Source organism: Mustelus asterias, chromosome 8 (genome assembly GCF_964213995.1).
Source record: "Mustelus asterias chromosome 8, sMusAst1.hap1.1, whole genome shotgun sequence".
Taxonomy (NCBI): domain Eukaryota; kingdom Metazoa; phylum Chordata; class Chondrichthyes; order Carcharhiniformes; family Triakidae; genus Mustelus; species Mustelus asterias.
Window position 1 is genome coordinate 51,960,664 of NC_135808.1, and position 24,419 is coordinate 51,985,082.

Genomic DNA, 24,419 nt, shown 5'->3' on the forward strand with positions numbered 1-24,419 from the left:
ACATCGCTCGACAATCACCAGGCAAGAGCGTTCTCTTCCCGTTGGGGAACACCTCAGCGGTCACGAGCATTCGGTCTCTGATCTCCAGGTAAGCGTTCTCCAAGGCTGCCTTCACAACACACAACAACGCAGAGTCACTGAGCAGAGACTGATAGCCAAGTTCTGCACACGAGGATGGCCTGAACCAGGATCTTGGGTTCATGTCACACTATCTGTAACCCCCACGACTTGCCTGGGCTTGCAAAATCTCACGAACTGTCCTGGCTGGAAACAATACACATCTGTTTAAGCTGCGTTTAACCCTCTCTCCACTCACATTGTCTGTACCTTTAAGACTTGTTTACCTGTAAAGACTTGCATTCCAACCATTACTTTGTAAATTGAGTTTGTGTCTTTATATGCCCTGTTTGTGAACAGAACTCCCAATTACCTGACGAAGGGCAGCGCTCTGAAAGCTAGTGGCTTTTGCTACCAAATAAACCTGTTGGACTTTAACCTGGTGTTGTGAGACTTCTAACTGTGTTTACCCCAGTCCAACGCCGGCATTTCCACATTCAGATTTCTCAGCAGGATGAAGCTTAACAATATTTGAATTCGAAGGTGACTAATTCCAAATCCAACAGACCTAGAAGTAAATTGGGATGGAAGCTTGCAATCTTCTTTGCAGTAATTGTACAATACAAGCTTTTGACGAAAGTGGCAGGGAGCATTAGAATGAATGTGAACAGTGTTCAAAGGATTGAGCATAACCCTAAAGGGTTTGGGCAGGAAAATCAAGTGCGACTAATTGTGATGAATAAGTTTACAGAAGTCTCTTGAAAGTTGAGTAGCGTTGGAACACTCAATAAGTCAGTCTCCACAGATGTAGTCACTTCTGGAACTTTCTAATCTCAGTTATAACTTCAATAGTTGTAATTATTTTTCTGAAGTTTCGGAAGGAGGCAGCTTTACCAGGGGTGGCTCTAGTTGGAGCATCAACTCTTCAGGTACCTAAAATCTGTAGCTGCACAGCTTATTTACATTAATTACTGCTGAAACTGTCTGAATGTTAGATGCTATGAAGTCATGCAATGCTGACCTTATCAATTGCAATGTGTATGAAAGGGAAGGTGGCATGCACACAAACATGCTTGACCAAGTAATTGTTATTTTATTTCCACTCTTACAGTATTAGCAGAGCTTGGTTATGGCCAAATGAACACCACTTCAGCAGTCACGGGCATTCAGCCTTGGATCTTCAGGTAAGCGTTCTCCAAGGCGGCCTTCACGACACACGACAGCGCAGAGTCGCTGAGCTGAAACTGATAGCCAAGTTCCGCACACATGAGGACGGCCGAAACCGGGATGTTGGATTTATGTCACATTATCAGTAACCCCCACAGCTTGCCTCCTTGGCTTGCAGAATTTCACTGGCTGTTCTGTCTGGAGACAATACACATCTCTTTAACCTGTGTTGAATGCTCCCTCCACCCACATTGTCTGTACATTTAAGACCTGGCTGGCTGTAGAGATTTGCATTCTAATCAGTATTCTGTAATTTGATTTGTGTGTCTGTTTGCACTGTTTGAGAACAGATAACCACTCCATCTGACGAAGGGGCAGCGCTCCGAAAGCTTATGGTATTTGCTACCAAATAAACCTGTTGGACTTTAACCTGGTGTTGTGAGACTTCTTACAAATGAACACCAGCAGCAAATACATCCTCCCACCCCCAGTATCTCATCCAAGTAACCTCTTGTTACGGGCCCAGAGTGAAGGGTATGAAGCTATCTGATAGCCGCTGCCCTCAAATCATCCTAATCAGACATTTACAATCATTTCCTCGCAGCATTTTCCAATAGTTATCAGGAGGGACAACCTAGCTGACATTGTCCTCCACGCCTAGCTCAGAGAAAGAGAGCTATTTCAGTGTGTCATCACTGATCCATTTGACTTGGGCTAATGCAGAATGGGCAGGAATCAAGACTAAGGTAGCACTTGTCTGTGTGGCTCAGAGTACAAAGCAATTCATCCAAGGAAGCTAGCTGGTAGAGACATTTCAAAACCAGTTAACAGACCCTTTACCAACCAATGGTTTAATACCTTGTCATATAATAAAAATATATGCCTCATTTTTTAATCGTTTAAAATTAGACTGTGTACTTAGTGGTTAAACAGCACTGCTGACAGATCTTTCCCAGCAGTTGCCAGTTATCAGTCATTAAAAACAACAACACTCCAGCAAAGGAGTGCTCAATGGGAGATTATGCAACTTGCTCTTTTACATTACCATCTAACCATGCTAAGGAGAAGCCTCACCATCACAATGTCTTAATCTATGCAAATGAAATTGAATAAGTCTGATAGCAGCTGCCCAAGACTCTCAAACTAAATGGAGACAGAAGAAATAGGAGGTCCTGCCACATACTTCAGAATTATCATCTTTAATGATCCCTTCCTGCAGCATTTGTTTAATGTGTTTTATAGTCCTAAATAGAACTCTTCAGCAGGATCACATCCACCACCAGCCTCAAACTCACCCTGCCTACATCCCTCGTCAGGGGGCGATGATGGTCAGAGGAGGAGAGAGGAAAAGAGAAATCACAACAGGGCTGCATTCCTGATCATTACCCACATGCTCACAAACAGGGCATATAAAGACACAAACTCAATTTACAAAATAATGGTTGGAATGCAGAATGGGCAGGAATCAAGACTCATGTAGCACTGGTCTGTGTGGCTCAGAGTACAAAGCAATTCATCCAAGGAAGACAAATATCCACTCTAATGTATAAAAGCGAAATACTACAGATGCTGAAAATCTGAAATAAAACAGAAAATGGTGGAAAAACTCAGCAAGTCTGGCAGCTCTGAAGAGTCATACAGACTTGAAAAGTTAACTCTAATTCTCTCTCCACAGGGCTGCTGAGTTTTCCAGCATTTTCTGTTTTAATCCACTCAATTGCGATGGCTACGATCAAATATTCTGCTATTACTCACTGTCCAGACTCACATGGATGGATGAGAAACAATTTTTTTCTAACAGGTAAGTTTACAGTACAACAGGAAACATTGCTACACAATATTGGCCCGATCTAACTGGAGCGAGGCATCTCATAATGATCCCCATTAGACACAGGGAGCAAATTTTGGCCCATAGAAACATGTATGCTGACAGGAAAAGGAAGTTTTACTGAAAAACACTGCACTCTGCAGAGCCAAAAAACAATATCCTAAACTGTATGATTGTGTCTACAGTTCTTTGAGACCGAGATACACAAACACAAGTTGGCCAATCTGCCCCTTGACTGTCTTCAATCCATTCAATTAGATAACGACTGATCCGCAACTCAAGTCCATCTATCTGCCTTTGTTCCACATTGTTGGTCTATCAGTGAATTTCAACGGTTTTAATTAACATTAAACAATAAAAGCCCTGTGCAAATAGGGTTCCTGATTTTCACTTTGCTGGTGTGAAAAATTGCTCCCTGATTTCACTCCTGAATGGTTCTCACTATGAAGTTGTGCCCTCTTAGTCTGGATTATCCAGAGGAAAGTTTCAATGTATCTACTTCATCAAATTCCTTAATCATTTTTAACTCAATTTAGATCAGTACTCGCCTTTCTATGTTCAAGGGAATACAAACCAAGTTCATACAAACTGTCCCCAGAATTTAATAAGAAGTTTAACAACACCAGGTTAAAGTCCAACAGGTTTATTTGGTAGCAAAAGCCACACAAGCTTTCGAGGCTCTGAGCCCCTTCTTCAGGCTCACCTGAAGAAGGGGCTCAGAGCCTCGAAAGCTTGTGTGGCTTTTGCTACCAAATAAACCTGTTGGACTTTAACCTGGTGTTGTTAAACTTCTTACTGTGTTTACCCCAGTCCAACGCCGGCATCTCCACACCCAGAATTTAACCCATACCATGCTGGTAAATCTGCACTGCGCCCCCTTCCAAGGGGAGACAATGTCCAAAATGGAACGCTCCAGATATGGTCTGACCAGAGCTCTGTCAACTGAAACACTTGCACATTTTTGAAATTGAATCTCTTCCACAAACAGCCACATATCCATCAGCCTTTTCAATTGCTTTTGCTACCAGGACACCTCATGTTACATGAATACTATTTATTTTCAGCTACAATATATACAAAAACAGAGGAAGCAGGAATATCAATCCAATAGCCAAAATTCTGATTACTGTAACTGTAAAACAGCCCCACTGCTCTCTTTAAGCTGCATCCAATGGCCCAGAAGAACAAGCCAAAAGCAAATTAATGCTTCAGATTCTGGTAAGTTGACTACCTGCAGATCAGCAACCCTGTCCATGTTTTACTTGCCTGAACCCAAATGTAAAACCATGTTACTCAAAACAAGACCATATAACGCACACAAACAACAACTGTGTATCACAAGATGATGTTTTGTTCAGTTGATAAACTTACATAATTAGTGGGTAGACCACAGTTAAAGACATTGTACCCAATTTTGGCTGTTCTACTTCAAGAACACGAGGGCCAGAAGAGACTCATCATGTTGGGTTAAGGTCTGTTATGGAATAACCAATCAAACAGGGTGCATGAAAACTTTTAAAAGGGGGTCTATAAATATAAGAAACATTTTATTAAATGTTCTGCAGAAGGGTGGGGAAATTGGGACTAAACAGGTGGACAAAAAACCTTCTCTTTAAATGTAGAATTTGTAGTTGGCAAGTTTTCACCGTTCAAAGGGAATTCTTCTCAAGATATTACCTAAATTTTACCACATTCTGGGACAAAAACCATGACCTTGATTCAGTAAATTTCAGTCTAGGAAATAACCAGAAATTTACTAACTTAGCATAGTTGAAAATAATTTTGACCCAGTTTTGCAAGCAGCACAAACAAGTTGTCACATAAAACCAAAAAAGCTACTCTAGAAAAGTGGGAAAAATCATTTAGAGCCATTTCAATTTCTCTCATCCGATATTTCAATATTTGCAGGTAATTGTGTCCATCCAAATGGTTATCAAATACATGTATGAGGATCCCTATAAAGCCTGACACACTCCAGGTAAATACTTAAACCTCCGTGGGGGCCGATGTAAATCCTGCATACAATCTCTATGACATCTTGTAAATACCGACGCCCCCTCCCCCCAGGGAAAACCTGCAAATAATGAAACATCCCAAAAGACAGCTTGTAAATACTGAAATCCCTGGAGGTCTCGTCCAAATAATAACACTTGCAGGCCCCTGACAACATCCAACACTTTCCCAAAGCGTCACTCTGAAGACATGAAAATCCTTTATAGAACAAAATCTGCCATCCTTATCCAGTCTGGCCTGCATGCAGCTCCAAGCCCGAAGCAATCTGGTTGACTCCTGAAATGGTCCAATATGCCACTCAGTTGTACCAACTGCTGCAGAAAAGTCAAATAATAAAACTTGACAGACCACCCAGCATCAACCCAGGCACCAGAAACAACACCAGAAACACCCTGCAAGTCCTGACTCACTAACATCCAAGAAGTCTCAAAACACCAAAATTAGGAGAGCTGTACACAGACCAGTTAAGCAATAGCCTAACATTGTCCATGAGGGATAATTCGGCGAATATGACTATGTCCCTAACACAACCATGACCAACCCTGGCTATGTCCTGTCCTACCAGTAGGACAGGACATACCCACCAGAGGTATAGTTAGGAGGGAGCTATCCTGCTCGTCCTCAACATTTGCACCAAATCCTATGAAACCTCAGGTCAAATATAGACATGGAAACAACCTGCCTATTACCATCTTCCCCGAGTTGATGAATCAGTATTCTGCACATTGATCAGCACTTTGAAGAAGCACGGAGGGTGGTACGGGCAGAGAAAGTGCTCTGGTTGGAGGATTTAATGTCCATCACCAAGACTGGTTTGGTAGCATCACTTTTGACCGAGCTGGTCCAACACTGAGGGGTATATATGGCTAACTGGCCCTGTGGCAGATGATAAAAGATTCATCCTCATCAATCTACCTGTCATTGATGCAACTGTCGTTATTGGTGGAAGTGATCACCGCACAGTGTTTCTTGTGACATGTCTCATCTTCACATTTAGGACACCCTTCTTCATATTATGTGGCACTACAACTATGGGATAGGTTCAGATCAGGCCTAGCAGCTTGAAACTGGGTATCCATGTGGTGATGTGGGCCATCACCAGCAACAAAATTGTATCCAACAACAAGCTACAAATTCACAGCCCTACAAATCCTCACTCTACTACGACCATCATGTCAAGGGATCAACCTGGGTTCAACGAAGTGTATGGGAGAATAATCCAGAAACAGCACAAGGCCCAACTGAAAATGAAGCTACAACTACAGGACTACTTCATGTGCTAGACAAACCTATGCAATCTCACCAATGGCTCGGCTCAATTCTGCCACATCCACTCGAACGGTGGAAAACAATTTAACACCTAACTAAAGGAGGCTATAGTGAAGACTTGTGCCTCCAGAACAGCTGCACCCCTAGTCAATCTGTTTCAGTACAGTTGCAACACTGGAAGGTACCCAACACTGTGGAAACAACCTAGGTATGTCCCATCCACAAAATGCAAAACAAATCCAATCCGGCCAATTACAGGCCCATCAGTCTACTCTTGATCATCAGCAAAGTGATGGATAGTATTGTTGGCAGAGGCACTAATGTTCAGTTTGGGCCAGGCCACTCAGCTCCAGACCTTATTACAGCTTTGTTCCAAACACGAACAAACTGAATTCCAGAGGTAGCAGTTGACCAAGCATGGCATCAAAAAGTCCTCGTAAAATTGAAGTCAATGGAATCAGGGAAAAACTCTCCATTGGCTAGTCATACCTGGCACAAAGGAAGATGGTTTTGATTGTTTGAGGTCAATCATCTCAGTCTCAGAACAACGCTGCAGGGGCTGTTTGGGGTAGTGTCCGAGGTCCAACTACTTTTGGAAGCTTCTATGGCCTTTACTCCACCATAATGGCAGAAGTAGGAACATTGGACGATTACAGTGTTCAGTCCCATTCATAACTCCTCAGATACTGAAGTAGCCCATGTCCATATGCAGCAAGATCCAAATCTCATTCAGGCTTGGATAGATAAATCGCAAGTAACTTTTGTACCACACCAGCAGCAGGCAATGACCACCTCCAAAAGAAAGGTTCTAACCATTTTCCCTTGACATTCAAAGGTATTACCATTGCTGAAACCTCCATCAAACTGCTTGAGGGTTAACACTGACCAGAAACTTAATTAAACTAGCCACATAAATACTGAGCCTACAAGAACAGGTTATAGGCCAAGAATTCTGTGGTAAACAACTCACCAACTCCCCAAAGCCTGACCGCCATGTACATACAAGGTATAAGTTAGAATGTCTGGATGACTGAAATTTCAACACCACATTGTGTCAAATCCACATTATAATTATGCTGCTTTTCTTTGAGACTTTTCCCTGCCTGGTTGATGTTGTTTAGCGACAAAGCTGAAAAAATAATTACTTTTTTTTGTAAAGAACTTCCATTGCACGAAGGCAGCATCGGGCTAATCCACAACCAACAACCTTCTCAGAAAACTCTGCTGACACATTGACCGCTGTGACAGACAGCACAGCAGCTGAAACAATCCAAAACATTCTTTAAAATTATTATAAATCAAACAACCCACAATATTCTGAAAAAGTCAATTTGCCCTAACTCCCAATGTTAAAGTGGGCAAAAATTCCAGGATCCGGATTCATAGCCTCACCAACGACCAGTAGTTCCCCAAGTCATACCTGCACACCAAGTTTCAATGAAATCCCATTAGTTTTTGATGTATATTGTTTGCCTCCATTGCCTTCCACCTTCACTGGCAGAGCAACACCACTCGAGAAGGTTGACACCATGCAGGACAATGCAGCCCACTTATCACCTTCAACATTCCTCCCTCCACCACTGCACGCAGTAACAGCTGTGTGCACCATCTACGAGATGTACTGCAGGAACTCAACTCGGCTATTTCCACAACACTTTTCAAACCCACATCTACAGGCACATTGGAACACCACCATCTGTAACTTCCCCTCCAAGTCATACACCATCCTGTTGCTGGGTCAAAACCCTAGAAAGCTCCCCTAACCGCAATGTGGGAACTCAGCACCTCTCTCAAGGGCAATTAGAGAAGGGCAATAAATGCTGACCCAGCCAGTGATGCTCACATCGAATTATTTTGTTTAAATCAGCTACCAGAAGGAAAAATGTCCCAGATCATTAACGCAAGCATAGAACAACAGAAATAATCAGCACATCAACATGTACAGAAACTCATGGACTCATTATAACAACGCCCCCCCCCCCCCCCCCCCTCAATCCTTTAGCAGCATCAAACATGGAGTAAAGTAACACAGCATCCGAATGTGCCTACATATCCATAGCAGATCTGCACGATGCAGCACGGCGGCACAGTGGTTAGCACTGCTGCTCAGAGTGCCAGGGACCCGTGTTCAATTCCCAGCTTGGGTCACTGTTTGTGTGGAGTTTGCCCATTCTTCCCCTGTCTGCGTGGGTTTCCTCTGGGTGCTCCGGTTTCCTCCCACAGTCCAAAGATGTGCGGGGTAGGTTGATTGGCCATGCTATATTGACCCTAGTTTCTGGGGGATTAGAAGGGTAAATATGTGGGGTTACAGGGATAGAGTGGGTTTGTTGTCAGTGCCGGTTCAATGGGCCGAATGGCCTCCTTTTGTACTGTAGGGATTCTATGCCTATCTCCCCTGGCCATGTAGGTAAACATATGACCCAATTCTGTTTTGTAGGGGTGGTGACAATGCTGGCAAGACAGATATTGCCCACCCTTAACTATGCAGAGGGCATCAAGAGTTAACCATGTAAAATGGAACTGGAAAGATTTGCAGGCTAGACTGAGTGAGAACGACAGGTTTCCTTCCATCAAGGACATTAGTGAACCATTTATTTTTGCAACAATCCAGCAGCTTTCATAGTCATTTGTTTTCAAGAGCTCTCAGACAATTAATTCATGGTGGCATCTGACCACTCAGTTACTGGGCTGTTATTCTAGAAACATAACAGCAAGGCCACTGATCCCAAAACAGTACCAAACTGCAAGAACAGGGAAGGGCCCAGAGTTCTTACCTCTGGTTCATGTCCAGATAGCTGGCTTCAGTCAGCATTTAAAAGGATAATGATGAAATTGGCAAGTGAATAGAGAGACTTCATTCTTAAAAGAGCAGCCAAAGTTCCCAATCTTGGTTGCTATCTGGTATGTTGTGTTCAAAAATTCACCTGTTGAGGTCAGGCTTAGGGTGTGATGTACTCCAAGACAAAATTCACACGGTCAAAGTCTACAAATGGACTAGCATTTCTTCAAGAGGAAATTACATCAAATGATGAAAACCCCATTGCATAATCACCTCCAAACAGCATTCCACAGCATGAAAATACTTAACTGCATTCAAAAATGGGTTAGAAAAGGCTTTTAAAACATTTGAAAGTTGGAAGCACTGCTTGAAAGGATTCAAGAATAGAAGAGAATGAAATAAATATTTGAAAGGGAAAGATTCGCAGGGATATAGGGAAAATGTGGGGCAGTGGGTCTAATTGGATAGCTCTGTCAAAGTGTCAGCACAGGCACAATGAACAAATGGTATCCTTCTATGTTGCATCATTCTATGACTACAAGCATTTGTACAAATTCCTGCCGAATGAGTCCCCCTTCACATGAGCCACGTTATTCAGCCAGAAAACATGTGATAACTGTGCAACTAAAAAAACCAAAGCGAAACATACTCATCTGGGCTTGGCTTCACAAAAGTCTACAGTCAGCTACAGTTCAGGATTCGGATAACTCATTCAAAAAACAATTACAGTACTTCAAGATTCCAACCAGAAGTGGGAGGGGCATGATCAGGAAATGGCAAGTCTAAGCTATTTGCCAGCTGGCCGAGCAGAGCACATCTAAGCTAACATTTAGCAGTGTGCCACTGAGAGACCAAGAAGACAGTTATGCAACACTGGCTGGTTAAACGACACAACTCCACTTTCTCCAAAAGAATGTGGATCCTCAACCTGTACCCAGTTAGTTTCTCCCAGCTCAGGGAGGCACCCTGGGCACCAGTGTCCCCCCCCCCCTCCCCTCCCCTGCATTGGAGCAATCTATTGGAATGAAGAAAATACAAAATTACACAACACCTAGGCATTAGAAGGTGCAAGAATCGGAAAGAGTAACATTGCACTGCAAATGACTCTTAATGTACATGAGGTAAGTGGCACACACCAGGAGAGAACATACTTGTACCTCACCACACAAAGCCAGCAGGAAGAACATCCTTTTATATTCACTTTTCAAAATGGTAACCTGCATACCATTTCTGATTTGTTACAGCTCCTATTTACACCATTATAAAATGATTGCAACCAGCTCCCTCATCTTACATATTTTACATCCTGTTACTGAGGGAGATTTATTTAAACCCGTGTCTTGTGTTCTAGCATCAAGGATTTTAAGCAACTATCCACATTACAAGATTCAGCATCAATCTACGTCTAAAAAGTTCAAATTACATAATTATGCAGAGCATGTTAGTAAGGAGGTAAACAACTTACACTAATAAAGCAAAGGTATTAAAACCTTCAGGCAGGAGGGAGGCAAGGGCATCGTTGGAATTTAGAAGGCTGAGGGGGGATCTTATAGAGACCTAAGCAGAGAGGGAGTGATTGGAGGCAGGAGTGCTGGTGAGAGATTGATTGAATTATTTATTTATTTAATTAGTCAGTTAGTGTGTGTTTTTTTTGGGCCTTTACTTTTGTAGTAGTATTTTTCTTAAGTTTAAAGTGAAAACCAGAAGTGGGCTGCTAAGGAGTCTGGGAAGGGGTTTTTAAGCGCGCGAAGTATAAAAGGTAGGCTGCAGTATACAGCGGGCAGCATCGGGAGCAGGCAGTGTAGTGTGTGGGAAGCAGAGTGTGAGCTATAAGGGCTTTGGCTCACAGGGCTTAGGCAGAAAGGGCGAGCAGGGGTGAGTTTAATTCATTTTTGCTGTTTCTACCTGGTACTGGCAAGGTATCTAGAGGGGATGGGTGTGCAGGCAGTGCTATGTTCCTCTTGCACTATGTTTGAGGTGAGGGACTCCGTCAGTGTCCCTGCTGATTACATCTCTGGGAAGTGCACCCATCTGCAGCTCCTCCAACACCGTGTTAGGGAACTGGAGCTGGAGTTGGATGAACTTAGGATCATTAGGGACGCAGAGGTGGCCATAGACAGAAGCTTTAGGGATACAGTTACTCCGAGGAATGAAAACAGATGGGTGACGGTGAGAGGGGCTGGGAGGAAGCAGTCCGTGCAGGGATCCCCTGTGGTCGTTCCCCTTAGCAACAAGTATTCCGCTTTGGATACGGTTGAGGGGGACGACATACCAGTGGTGAACCGCAGTGAGAGGATCTCCAGCACTGTGTCCGTCTCTGTGGCTCGGGAGTGTAAGAGGCCGAGCGGGAGGGCAATAGTTATTGGGGACTCGTTAGTGAGAGGGATAGATAGGAGGTTTTGTGGCAGCAAAAGAGACTCACGGATGGTATGTTGCCTACCGGATGCCACGGTCCGTGATGTCTTGGACCGTGTCTTCCGGATTCTTAAGGGGGAGGGGAAACAGTCACAAGTCGTGGTACACATTGGTACCAATGACATAGGTAAGAGAAGGGACGGGGATTTAAAACAGGAATTTCGGGAACTGGGCTGGAAGCTGAGAGCCAAGACAAAACATGTGGTCATCTCTGGTACGTTGCCGGTGCCACGTGATAGCGAGTTGAGGAACAGGGAGAGAATGCAGTTAAACATGTGGTTGCAGGGATGGTGTAGGAGGGAGGGTTTCAGATACGTGGATAATTGGAACACATTCTGGGGAAGGTGGGACCTGTACAAACAGGACGGGGTGCACCTGAACCAGAGGGGCGCCAATATCCTGGGAGGGAAATTTGGGGGGTTTAAACTAATTTGTCAGAAAAGGAGTTGTAGTCCAGAAGTCAGTGTTGAGGGTGGTGAGGTATTGGGGAAGGTATCAGGGTCAAGGGTGGGTACCGGTAGACAGGAAGGTGGGTTGAAGTCTGTCTACTTCAATGCAAGGAGCATCCGGAACAAGGCAGATGAACTTGGGGCGTGGATTGGTACTTGGGACTACGATGTTGTGGCCATTATGGAGACGTGGGTAGAACAAGGACAGGAATGGTTGTTGGACGTTCCGGGGTATAGATGTTTCAGAAAGTGTAGGGAAGCTGGTAAAAGAGGTGGAGGAGCAGCATTGTTAATCAAGGATAGTTTAACGGCTGCGGGAAGGCACTTCGAGGCGGATCTGCACACTGAGGTAATATGGGCTGAGGTTAGAAATAGGAAAGGAGCGGTCACGTTGTTAGGAGTTTACTATAGGCCCCCAAATAGTAATAGAGATGTGGAGGAAGAAATTGCTAAGCAGATTATGGATATGTGGGGGGGTCACAGGGTAGTTGTCATGGGGGACTTTAACTTTCCAAATCTTGATTGGAACCTTTGTAGGTCAAATAGTTCGGCTGGGGCAGTTTTTATGCAGTGTGTGCAGGAAAGTTTCCTGACACAATACGTGGATAGGCCGACAAGAGGTGAGGCCACATTGGATTTGGTACTGGGAAATGAACCGGGCCAAGTGTTAGATTTGGTTGTGGGAGAGCACTTTGGAGATAGTGACCACAATTCGGTGTCTTTTGTTATTGCAATGGAGAGGGATAGGGCCGTACGGCAGGGCAAGGTTTACAATTGGGGAAGAGGTAATTATGATGCGATTAGGCAAGAATTAGGGGGCATAAGTTGGGAACAGAAACTGTCAGGGAAAGGCACTAATGAAAAGTGGAACTTTTTCAAGGAACAAATACTGGGTGTCCTTGATAGGTATGTCCCTGTCAGGCAGGGAGGAAATGGACGAGTGAGGGAACCATGGTTCACGAAAGAGGTGGAATGTCTTGTGAAAAGGAAGAGGGAAGCTTATGTAGGGATGAGGAAACAAGGTTCAGATGGCTCGATTGAGGGTTACAAGTTAGCAAGGAACGAGCTGAAAAAGGGGCTTAGGAGAGCTAGGAGGGGACATGAGAAGTCCTTGGCGGGTCGGATCAAGGAAAACCCCAAGGCTTTTTACTCTTATGTGAGGAATAAAAGAATGACCAGGGTGAGGTTAGGGCCGGTCAAGGACAGTAGTGGGAACTTGCGTATGGAGTCAGTAGAGATAGGTGAGGTGATGAATGAATACTTTTCTTCAGTGTTCACCAAGGAGAGGGGCCATGTTTTTGAGGAAGAGAAGGTGTTACAGGCTAATAGGCTGGAGGAAATAGATGTTCGGAGGGAGGATGTCCTGGCAGTTTTGAATAAACTGAAGGTCGATAAGTCCCCTGGGCCTGATGAAATATATCCTAGGAATCTTTGGGGGGCAAGGGATGAGATTGCAGAGCCTTTGGCTTTGATCTTTGGGCCCTCACTGTCCACGGGGATGGTGCCAGAGGACTGGAGAATGGCGAATGTTGTTCCTCTGTTTAAGAAAGGGAATAGAAATGACCCTGGTAATTATAGACCAGTTAGTCTTACTTCGGTGGTTGGTAAATTGATGGAAAAGGTCCTTAGGGATGGGATTTACGACCATTTAGAAAGATGCGGATTAATCCGGGATAGTCAGCACGGATTCGTGAAGGGCAAGTCGTGCCTCACAAATTTGATAGAATTTTTTGAGGAGGTTACTAAGTGTGTTGATGAAGGTAGGGCAGTTGATGTCATATACATGGATTTTAGTAAGGCGTTTGATAAGGCCCCCCATGGTCGGCTTATGATGAAAGTGAGGAGGTGTGGGATAGAGGGAAAGTTGGCCGATTGGATAGGTAACTGGCTGTCTGATCGAAGACAGAGGGTAGTGGTGGATGGAAAATTTTCGGATTGGAGGCAGGTTGCTAGTGGAGTCCAAAGATGTGCGGGTTAGGTTGATTGGCCAGGTTAAAAATTGCCCCTTAGAGTCCTGGGATGTGTAGGTTAGAGGGATTAGTGGGTAAATATGTGGTGGTCGGGCCTGGGTGGGATTGTGGTCGGTGCAGACTCGATGGGCCGAATGGCCTCCTTCTGCACTGTAGGGTTTCTATGATTTCTATGAGTGCCACAGGGATCAGTGCTTGGTCCTCTGCTCTTTGTGATTTTTATTAATGACTTAGAGGAGGGGGCTGAAGGGAGGATCAGTAAATTTGCTGATGACACCAAGATTGGTGGAGTAGTGGATGAGGTGGAGGGCTGTTGTAGGCTGCAAAGAGACATAGATAGGATGCAAAGCTGGGCTGAAAAATGGCAATTGGAGTTTAACCCTGATAAATGTGAGGTGATTCATTTTGGTAGGACTAATTTAAATGTGGATTACAGGGTCAAAGGTAGGGTTCTGAAGACTGTGGAGGAACAGAGAGATCTCGGGGTCCATATCCACAGATCTCTAAAGGTTGCCACTCAAGTGGATAGAGCCGTGAAGGCGGCCTATAGTGTGTGAGCTTTTATTAACAGGGGGTTGGAGTTTAAGAGCCGTGGGGTTATGCTGCAACTGTGCAGGACCTTGGTGAGACCACATTTGGAATATTGTGTGCAGTTCTGGTCACCTCACTATAAGAAGGATGTGGAAGCGCTGGAAAGAGTGCAGAGGAGATTTACCAGGATGCTGCCTGGTTTGGAGGGTAGGTCTTATGAGGAAAGGTTGAGGGAGCTAGGGCTGTTCTCTCTGGAGCGGAGGAGGCTGAGGGGAGACTTAATAGAGGTTTATAAAATGATGAAGGGGATAGATAGAGGGAACGTTCAAAGACTATTTCCTCGGGTGGATGGAGCTATTACAAGGGGGCATAACTATAGGGTTCATGGTGGGAGATATAGGAAGGGTATCAGAGATAGGTTCTTTACGCAGAGAGTGGTTGGGGTGTGGAATGGACTGCCTGCAGTGCTATTGGAGTCAGACACTTTAGAAACATTTAAGCGATTATTGGATAGGCACATGGAGCACACCAGGATGATAGGGAGTGGGATAGCTTGATCTTGGTTTCAGATAAAGCTCGGCACAACATCGTGGGCCGAAGGGCCTGTTCTGTGCTGTACTGTTCTATAAGATAATGAAGGGGCTGGATAGGGTAGAGATGGAGAGATTCTTTCCACTTAGAAAGGAAACTAGAACTAGAGGGCACAGCCTCAAAATAAAGGGGGGTCAGTTAAGGACAGAGTTGAGGAGGAACTTCTTCTCTCAGAGGGTGGTGAATCTCTGGAATTCTGTACCCACTGAAGTGGTGGAGGCTACCTCGTTGAATATGTTTAAATCACGGATAGATGGATTCCTGATCGGTAAGGGAATTAGGGGTTCTGGGGATCAGGCGGGTAAGTGGAACTGATCCACTTCAGATCAGCCATGACCTTATTGAGTGGCGGGGCAGGCTCGAGGGGCTCGATGGCCTACTCCTGCTCCTATTTCTTATGTTCAAAGGCACTTTCCAAAAAGTTGTGTTTTAAGCAAGTTTCTGAAAATGAAATGTTGCAAGGAAGAGGCTTTAAAATAGAAGCTGCAACATGGAGGCTATAAACAACTGAAACACAATCTGACTGGGAACATAAACTAAGTAAGAATTTTAACAACACCAGGTTAAAGTCCAACAGGTTTATTTGGTAGCAAATACCATTCGCTTTCGGAGCGCTGCTTCTTCGTCAGATGGAGTGGAAATCGGCTCTCAAACAGGGCACAGAGACACAAAATCAAGTTACAGAGTACTGATTAGAATGCGAATCTCTCCAGCCAACCAGGTCTTAAAGATACAAACAACGTGAGTGGAGGGAGCATTAAGCACAGGTTAAAGAGATGTGTATTGTCTCCAGACAGGACAGCCAGTGAGATTCTGCAAGTCCAGGAGGCAAGCTGTGGGGGTTACTGATAGTGTGACATAAACCCAAGATCCCGGTTTAGGCCGTCCTCATGTGTGCGGAACTTGGCTATCAGTTTCTGCTCAGCGACTCTGCGCTGTCGTGTGTCGTGAAGGCCGCCTTGGAGAACGCTTACCCAAGATCAGAGGCTGAATGCCCATGACTGCTGAAGTGCTCCCCCACAGGAAGAGAACAGTCTTGCCTGGTGATTGTCGAGTGGTGTTCATTCATCCATTGTCGTAGCGCCTGCATGGTTTTCCCAATGTACCATGCCTCGGGACATCCTTTCCTGCAGCTTATCAGGTAGACAACGTTGGCCGAGTTGCAAGAGTAGATACCGTGTACCTGGTAGATGGTGTTCTCACGTGAGATGAATGGACGTAACGGAATGTTCTCACGTAACGGATGAATGAACACCGCTCGACAATCACCAGGCAAGACTGTTCTCTTCCTGTGGGGGAGCACTTCAGCGGTCACGGGCATTCAGCCTCTGATCTTCGGGTAAGCATTCTCCAAGGCGGCCTTCACGACACACGACAGCGCAGAGTCGCTGAGCAGAAACTGATAGCCAAGTTCTGCACACATGAGGACGGCCTAAACCGGGATCTTGGGTTTATGTCACACTATCAGTAACCCCCACAGCTTGCCTCCTGGACTTGCAGAATCTCACTGGCTGTCCTGTCTGGAGACAATACACATCTCTTTAACCTGTGCTTAATGCTCCCTCCACTCACATTGTCTGTATCTTTAAGACCTGGTTGGCTGGAGAGATTCGCATTCTAATCAGTACTCTGTAACTTGATTTTGTGTCTCTGTGCCCTGTTTGAGAGCACATTTCCACTCCATCTGACAAAGGAGCAGCGCTCCGAAAGCGAATGGTATTTGCTATCAAATAAACCTGTTGGACTTTAACCTGTTGTTAAAACTCTTACTGTGTTTACCCCAGTCCAACGCCGGCTTCTTCACATCCTAACATAAACTAAACCAGAGCTGGATGTTTGACATAGATGGGCAAGAAGGAGCATGTACCTGTAGGCAGTTACAGAGAAATGGAAGAGTAAAGCTATGCTGGGACTTCTAACTGAAGCTAATGCGTCAAGTGATGGAGAGTTAACAGAAGTATAGCTATATTACAGATAGCTATAATCTCCAAAACACCACAGAAGGGTTGGTGAAGTGGCAGTAAAGAATGGAAATATCCTAAGCGGGGATAGATGAATTGAGACACCTTGGCGTAGAAGTACACAGGTCCCTAACGGCAGCAGTTCAAGTAGACAAGGTTGTAAAGAAGGCATATGGAATGCTCTCCTTCATAGAATATAAAAGTAAGGATATAATGCTGGAATTGCATAAAACACTAATAAGGCCACAACTGGAGTATTGTGTGTAGTTCTGGTCACCATAGAAATCATAGAAACCCTACAGTGCAGAAGGAGGCCATTCGGCCCATCGAGTCTGCACCGACCACAATCCCACCCAGGCCCTACCCCCACATATTTTACCCGCTAATCCCTCTAACCTACACATCCCAGGACTCTAAGGGGCAATTTTTTAACCTGGCCAATCAACCTAACCCGCACATCTTTGGACTGTGGGAGGAAACCGGAGCACCCGGAGGAAACCCACGCAGACACGAGGAGAATGTGCAAACTCCACACAGACAGTGACCCGAGCCGGGAATCGAACCCAGGACCCTGGAGCTGTGAAGCAGCAGTGCTAACCACTGTGCTACCGTGCCGCCCACCATATTACAGGAAGGATGCAATTGCTCTGGAGAGAGTGCAGAGGAGGTTTACAAAAATGCTGCCAGGACCAGAAAAGAGAGATTGGATAAGTTGAGGTTGTTTTCTTTGGAACAAAGAACTCTTGAGGGGTGACTTGATTGAGGTGTACAAAATTATGAGGGAAGGGATAGAGTGGACAGGTTATTATTTCTCTCAGCAGAAAATTCTAGAACTAGGGAATGCAGATTCAAGATAAGTGGCAGAAGGTGTAGAGGGGACATAAAGAAGAACTTTTTATGCAGAGGGTAGTGGATATCTGGAATTCGCTGCCAGAGCTTGTGTTGGAGGCAGAGACCCTAAGCTCTTTTAAAAAGTACCTGGATCTGCATCTTAAGTGCTGTAAGCTAGAGGGTTATGGGCCAGGTACAGGAAGGTGGGATTACCAAGGGCACATGTGTCTCCTCGGGCTGGCATGGACCAAATGGCCTCCTTCTGTGCTGTAACTTTTTTGTGGTTCTAAGTCAGAACTAGCAGAGGATGATTGATCATGGTCAGTGACAGTCACTACCCAGATTAAACCGGGACTTAGCAGGGTTACATTACAAAATAGTTGCATAAACTTGTGTTCCGTTCCATTTACAAAACTGAGGGGTGAGCTGATGGAGCTATTTAAAACATGAAAAGGATTTGACAGAGTGAATGAAGAGAAACTATGTCCTGTGGTGGGGACATTAAGTTAAGAGCAAGGGGGTGAAGGTTTAAAATTTGAACTAGAATATTTCAGTATGAAATCACTAAGCATTTTCCCACACAATGGTCATGGAAATCTGGAACTCTCTTCCTTCAAATAGCTGTATATACTGTGTCAATTGAAATGTTTAAGATTCTGATTCATAGATGTTTGTATTAAGGAATGTGGAGTAACAGCAGATAAATGGAGTAATGTACAGATTAGTTATGAACTAAGTGAATGACAGCAAAGTCCTGAATGCCTTTTTTTCATTTCCTCATGCTGCTATCGGATTAACAGAACAATCCAAACTGCTGCCCAGATTGGGATTAAGCCAACACAAGCAAAACTATTTCAGCTTCACCAAATAGAAAATGTTTAGTCCTGTAATTTACTGTCACAGCCCATGCAAATCAATAAGAAAACAGACTGAAAACTGGAGGTCAAATGCTCATGAAATACTGTCACCAAGGAAATAAACCCTTGGTAACCCCCTTTTTGCATATCAAGCATTTTGAGTCACAGTACAAACAATGATCTGATTTACATTGTGTGCCACTCAGAGAAATTGGACCAAACAAAAAAGTTGGCATAAATCCACAACACTTCCAGGAACTAGTGACAGCATACAGAAATTAAAACACTTTGTGGCAGACGTCCAGGTTTTTGTTTCTAAAAGTCTCAGGCTTCACTGTGTCAAAAAACTAAACCTGGGTACAAAGTCGCCTGGAACTTCAGCAACATACAGGACATACATTACGCTCTGTTCCAATAGAGGTCATGATGTGGACAAACAATACACATACACCCTACACTCCAAAATCCACACAGTTTTTCACAGCCACCAGTACCAAATTCTCATTTTGAGTTCCTGTAGCCATGATGTGGAGATGGCGGTGTTGGACTGGGATAAGCAGAGTAAGAAGTCTCACAACACCAGGTTAAAGTCCAACAGGTTTATTTGGTAGCATTCCTGAAGAAGGAGCAAGACTCCGAAAGCTTGTGCTACCAAATAAATTTGTTGGACTTTAACATGGTGTTATAAGACTTCTTAAAGTGAGCTAGAGCAGGACGCAGCACATTACGTATACAGGGAGTACAGTGAACATGTAGTGTAAGAGTGCACATTCGGGAGTACAGGAGAAACCAGAGGGTGAAATTCAGAACACAACTAGCCATCAATAAAATAGATAGATTTCAGCAGACAGCAGCTAAGAGGAATGCATCAGCTCTCAGACAATATATATCTTAATGGAAACAGGAGAAATAGGCAAGAGCAAAGGTATAACTACAATACTTACTTCTGACTTCCCAGGAAGTGAACATTTGTGGATTAGATAAACAGAGGGGAAACAAACTTCTTGAGAGATGTGAGAGGTCAAAGGAGATAGTAAAGCCAGCTGAAGGGCAAATAAGGTTGAGACAAGGTAGTGGGTGATTGCGATTTGTAAGATTTGAAAGAAAAATGGAAGAACTGCGGTCTTCAAAAATTGAACATATGATTTAATTGTGCCCTAATAACACGACGGAGATTCAAATGCAAAGATTTAACCACTGCACTGCAAGATGAATGGATATGGTGTGTGATCTGAAGGGTGTTGATGAATGGAGGATGAATAAGGCTGGGTGATTAGTGGAGGAAGTCATTAATATGAAGGGGAAATAGGTCAGAGTCCTGAGAAATGGAAACTGATGGAATGCGTGGAGGACCCATTAACTGCAGTACTGGTACACTGATGCTGAGAAAAATACCAGATAGTCATAAACTTAAGCTTTGGTGGAAAGCTATTTGATGGTAACAAGTTTTGAAATGCATAAAGGACCCAAGATGTGCAAGGAAATTAACAAATAATTCATCTGACAAGAACGCAGCTTCGAACAGCAAAGTACAGACAGGAAGATAGCTAGTGATGTTCTGTATAGGTGTTTGTGGATTTCAGCCAAATTCCCAAAGTGAAGGATAATCAGGGGAACAATTCTCATCTTTACATCTACACTGTCATCTCAGACGTTTCCTATGGTCCTACCCTGATTCTATTGCTCACCCTTACTGTTTTGCTCCTTGGCAATACCATTCTGCACACTCGGACTTGACTTCCAGACATGCAATAACATTCAGCTTTATTTCTCCGCCATTCCTGTCAACCCCAACACAGCCTTTTGTTGTCAAAGACTCCTGTCCCCAACACCAGTCTTGACAAGACACAATGTCTTCTGGGAAAATGCTGGGAAGACTGAAGACATCACCTCCACACTATGAACCTGTGCCCTCACCACTAGTTCTAATCCCTGCCAAAGTCACCATCACAACGACCGCTTATATCTTGTGCCCAGCATTGTCTACCTGCTGCTGAAGTCTCATCATGCCTTTCTTACCTTCAGACTAGATTATTTCAATGTCCTCTAGCCAGCCTCGAATTCTCCATAAATTTGACCAAATAAAACTCTGTCTCCCATGCCTTACCCTGACCAGACTTATTTGTCATGATGTGGAGATGCCGGCGTTGGACTGGGGTAAGCACAGTAAGAAGTCTCACAACACCAGGTTAAAGTCCAACAGGTTTATTTAGTAGCAAATACCATAAGCTTTCGGAGCTTGCTGCTCCTTCGTCAGATGGAGTGGTCTCTGTTCTAATTAGTATTCTGTAACTTGATTTCTGTGTCTGTGCACGGTTGGAGAACAGAAACCACTCCATCTGACGAAGGAGCAGCAAGCTCCGAAAGCTTATGGCATTTGCTACCAAATAAACCTGTTGGACTTTAACCTGGTGTTGTGAGACTTCTCACAGACTTATTTGTCCATCAAACCCACCGTAACTGACTTTGATTACTGGTCTCCTAATATCTCAAATTTAAAAATCTGATCCCTCCATTTTTCTGTATCTAACCTCCTCCAGCATACAACTCTCACCCTGAACTCTTGTTCCTGAATGCAGCCGCATGCGTTCTCTCCCCACATCTCTGGCAACTGTCACTTTAGTCACACAAGCCCCATGGGCTGTAATTCCCTCCCTAAACTCTTTTGCCCAAACACCTCTTTCTTCTCCTTTTAAACAATAAAATTTAACTTTTTCAGCACCCTTCCTAATCTCTACATTTTTATTCTCCTTAGAACTCTGGGACCTTTCACCAACATTGCCAAGATCTCTGACCTTCCCCTCATCATAAAGTCAGATATTGAGATGTTTGATGATTGTACAGTAACCAGCACAATTTGTGACTCCTTAGATAATGAAGCAATCCTTATCCACATACAGCAAGACGTAGATAATATTCAAGTTTGAAATAACAACAAAAAACATTTGCATCACACAAGTGCCAGGCAATGACCTCCAGCAGCACAGAAAGTAACCATCCCAACATTCAATGGCATTACCATTGCTGAATCTTCCACTGTCACCACATTAGAAGTTACCAGTGACCAGAAATCGAATTGGACCATACGTAAACACTGGCTACAATGACTGGGAATTCTGCTGTGAGCAACTCACCTCCTGACTTCTCAAAGCCTGTGCTACAAGGCACAAGGAGGAGTGTGATAGAATACTCACCACTTGCCTGGATGAGTACAACTCCAACAACACTCAAGAAGTTTGATACCATCCAAGACAATGCAAACTGCTTGATTAGCACCCCATCCACCACTTTAAACCTTCCCTTCCTCTACCAGTGATACAATGGCAGCAGTGTGCTAATCTACAAGATGCACTACCACAACTCACCAATATTCCTATGACAGCATTCCAAACCTACAACCTCGACCAACGCGGATAAGGGCAGCAGACACACCTGCAAGTCACACGCCATCCTGACTTGGAAATATATCGCCGTTCCTTCACTCTCACTGGGTTAAAATCTTGAAATCCCCACTCCCCACAACTAACAGCACTGAGTGTACCTACACCGTGAGTGTACCTACACCACATGGACTGCACCTGTTCAATCAGGCAGTTCACATTAAGGGCATTTAGAGATGGGCAACAAATGTTTGCCTAGCCAATGATGCTCGCATCGCAGGAACACATTTAAAAGAAAATCAACGGAAGTTGAAAAAATAATTCATGCAACTGCAGAAATTGAGGAACAGCAAATTGACGGGGTGGGGGGGGGGGTTCATTTTCCTTCTTAACAGGAATATCTGCAAGGAAAGATGGAACTGCAGTAATGGAAAACAAAGAACAGTAAGGTACTAACAAAGAGTGAAAGTTCCAGGCCTATCACTGTAGTATTTAAAGTGTTACTGGCCCGAAAGATCACAGAATTGTACATACAATTTAGGTAACACAAATTTCTGCAACCCTCTACACTAGTTTTAAAATCCTCACACCTGAACCCATCGACAAAACTCGCTATGTACACAGGATGAATTAATCAGTGTGATTCAGCTAACTGCACTCATCTGCGGTACTTCAAGGTGGCATTAAAAATTAAGCTGCTTCTGTGCACAAAGACACTGCAAAGTATTTTTTGAAAAGCTTTCAAAAACATATTTAGCCTAATAACAAATTCAACGCACCCCAATATAATTGGATATAGTTCATCTTGATTTTAAAGGTGATTGATACAATGAGCTGTAACAACCTTTAAAATAAGAAAAAGCTTTAAAGCAAGTTTTAAAAATAAATCAGTTTGAAACACTGTCCATTCACACCTTTTTCCAGGGCAGATTTTGTACCTGGTGATAACACAAACTGGTTTAAGCAGAAACATGGGGGGGGGGGGCAAACATTTCAAACAAAGGGGCACAATGTCACAGTGTTGATGACTGTGGCCAAATCTACACCACAAGACTGTTGTCAAACTCCAGCTTGGGAGTTGAGGGCTTCATGGAGATTTACAACAGGGAAACACATGAGGACCCAACCAGACTTGTCTTAGGGAGTCTGTGTATCTCTCCTTCATCAAGAGCAGCGTTTACCATCAAACTTGCCTCCTCTGCTCCTGGCTATTGGGACAAAATGCTAAACCCAGGTTTTAATGTGACCTGGATGTAAAAGAATTACAAGCACAGCTTGGGAGTGGGAGAGGGCAGTTTCTCTAATATTTGTCCCTCAATCCACACCACCAACATAGTTTGGGATGGGGGGGGGGGGGGGCGAGGAAACAGAAAGAGCAAGGTCCATGTTTTCAGTTTACCTTCTGGTTTTGTCAATGGTGCAGCCGGTGGGGGAGGGGGGATTAAGTAAAAAGGTGAACTATAACATAGCCTCTCAATGTGTTGACAGGGAAAGAAGCTCCTGCTGCTGTGGACTGGGGGGGAGTGAGCAGTGTCACCTTGTCTGGAGCTCGGGGCTATATTGGATAAACCAGGACACGGTGACCTGGGGGGGGGGGGGGGGGGAAATCAGCGGTGTGGGATCTTGCTGTGCGCCAGTGACAGTACAGGAGCGGGAATGGCCTGGGGAGGGGGCGGCAGTTCAAGGGAAAGCCAACTTGCCGCCTTCCCCGCCGCCTCGGCGCTGTCACCGGGGTTCCCGTCCCCGAGCCCGGCCCCGGGGCGGGGCCGAGCGGCCCAGCCTGCCTCCCCCCCCCCCCCCGCCCCCCATCCCCCGATTCCCCGAGGCCCCGGCTCCTCTCCCTCTCTGACCCAGCCCCACGCCCAGCTTGGGGGCTCTTCAATCTCTCCTACCTGCTGTGCTGTGAGCGGGGACATGGCCGCTCTCTCGCTCTGGGTAACCGTCACCAACGCTCGCACTCGCCCCACTCTAGCGCCATTAGCCGCTGCTGCGCACGCGCGAGCCGCCGCGGCCCTCGCGAGAGGAGACGCGGAGCTCCCCGCCCCTCCACCGACGACCCGAGACACGGCAGGAGGGCCCGCCCCCTGGCAACCCGAACCTGAGCCCGCCCCCTGGCAACCCGAACCTGAGCCCGCCCCCTGGCAACCCGAACCTGAACCCGCCCCCTGGCAACCCGAACCCGCCCCCTGGCAACCGGAACCCGAACCCGCCCCCTGGCAACCCGAACCCGCCCCCTAACGACCCGAACCCGCCTTCTGACAACCCTTGGAATTAAAGCTTGGCTGATACAAAACTGAATGAACAATGGAGGCTTTCAAAGA

The 24,419-nt window shown here is 44.9% G+C and overlaps 1 protein-coding gene across 9 annotated transcripts in view; it reads right to left on the reverse strand.

Annotated features, from left to right (window-relative positions):
- The window catches only part of cep350 (centrosomal protein 350), a 206,232-nt gene extending 182,124 nt beyond the window's left edge, over positions 1 to 24,108 (reverse strand). For 7 of the 9 annotated variants that reach the window (XM_078217956.1, XM_078217960.1, XM_078217962.1 and 4 more), the window contains exon 1: positions 23,991 to 24,108. The gene's annotated coding sequence lies outside the window, so the exon portion shown is untranslated. Of the gene's footprint in view, positions 1 to 19,662; positions 19,750 to 23,990 lie in introns of those variants that run through there. The other 2 variants (XM_078217961.1, XM_078217955.1) reach the window with 2 other exon arrangements.
- Between the last annotated feature and the right edge of the window lie 311 nt (positions 24,109 to 24,419).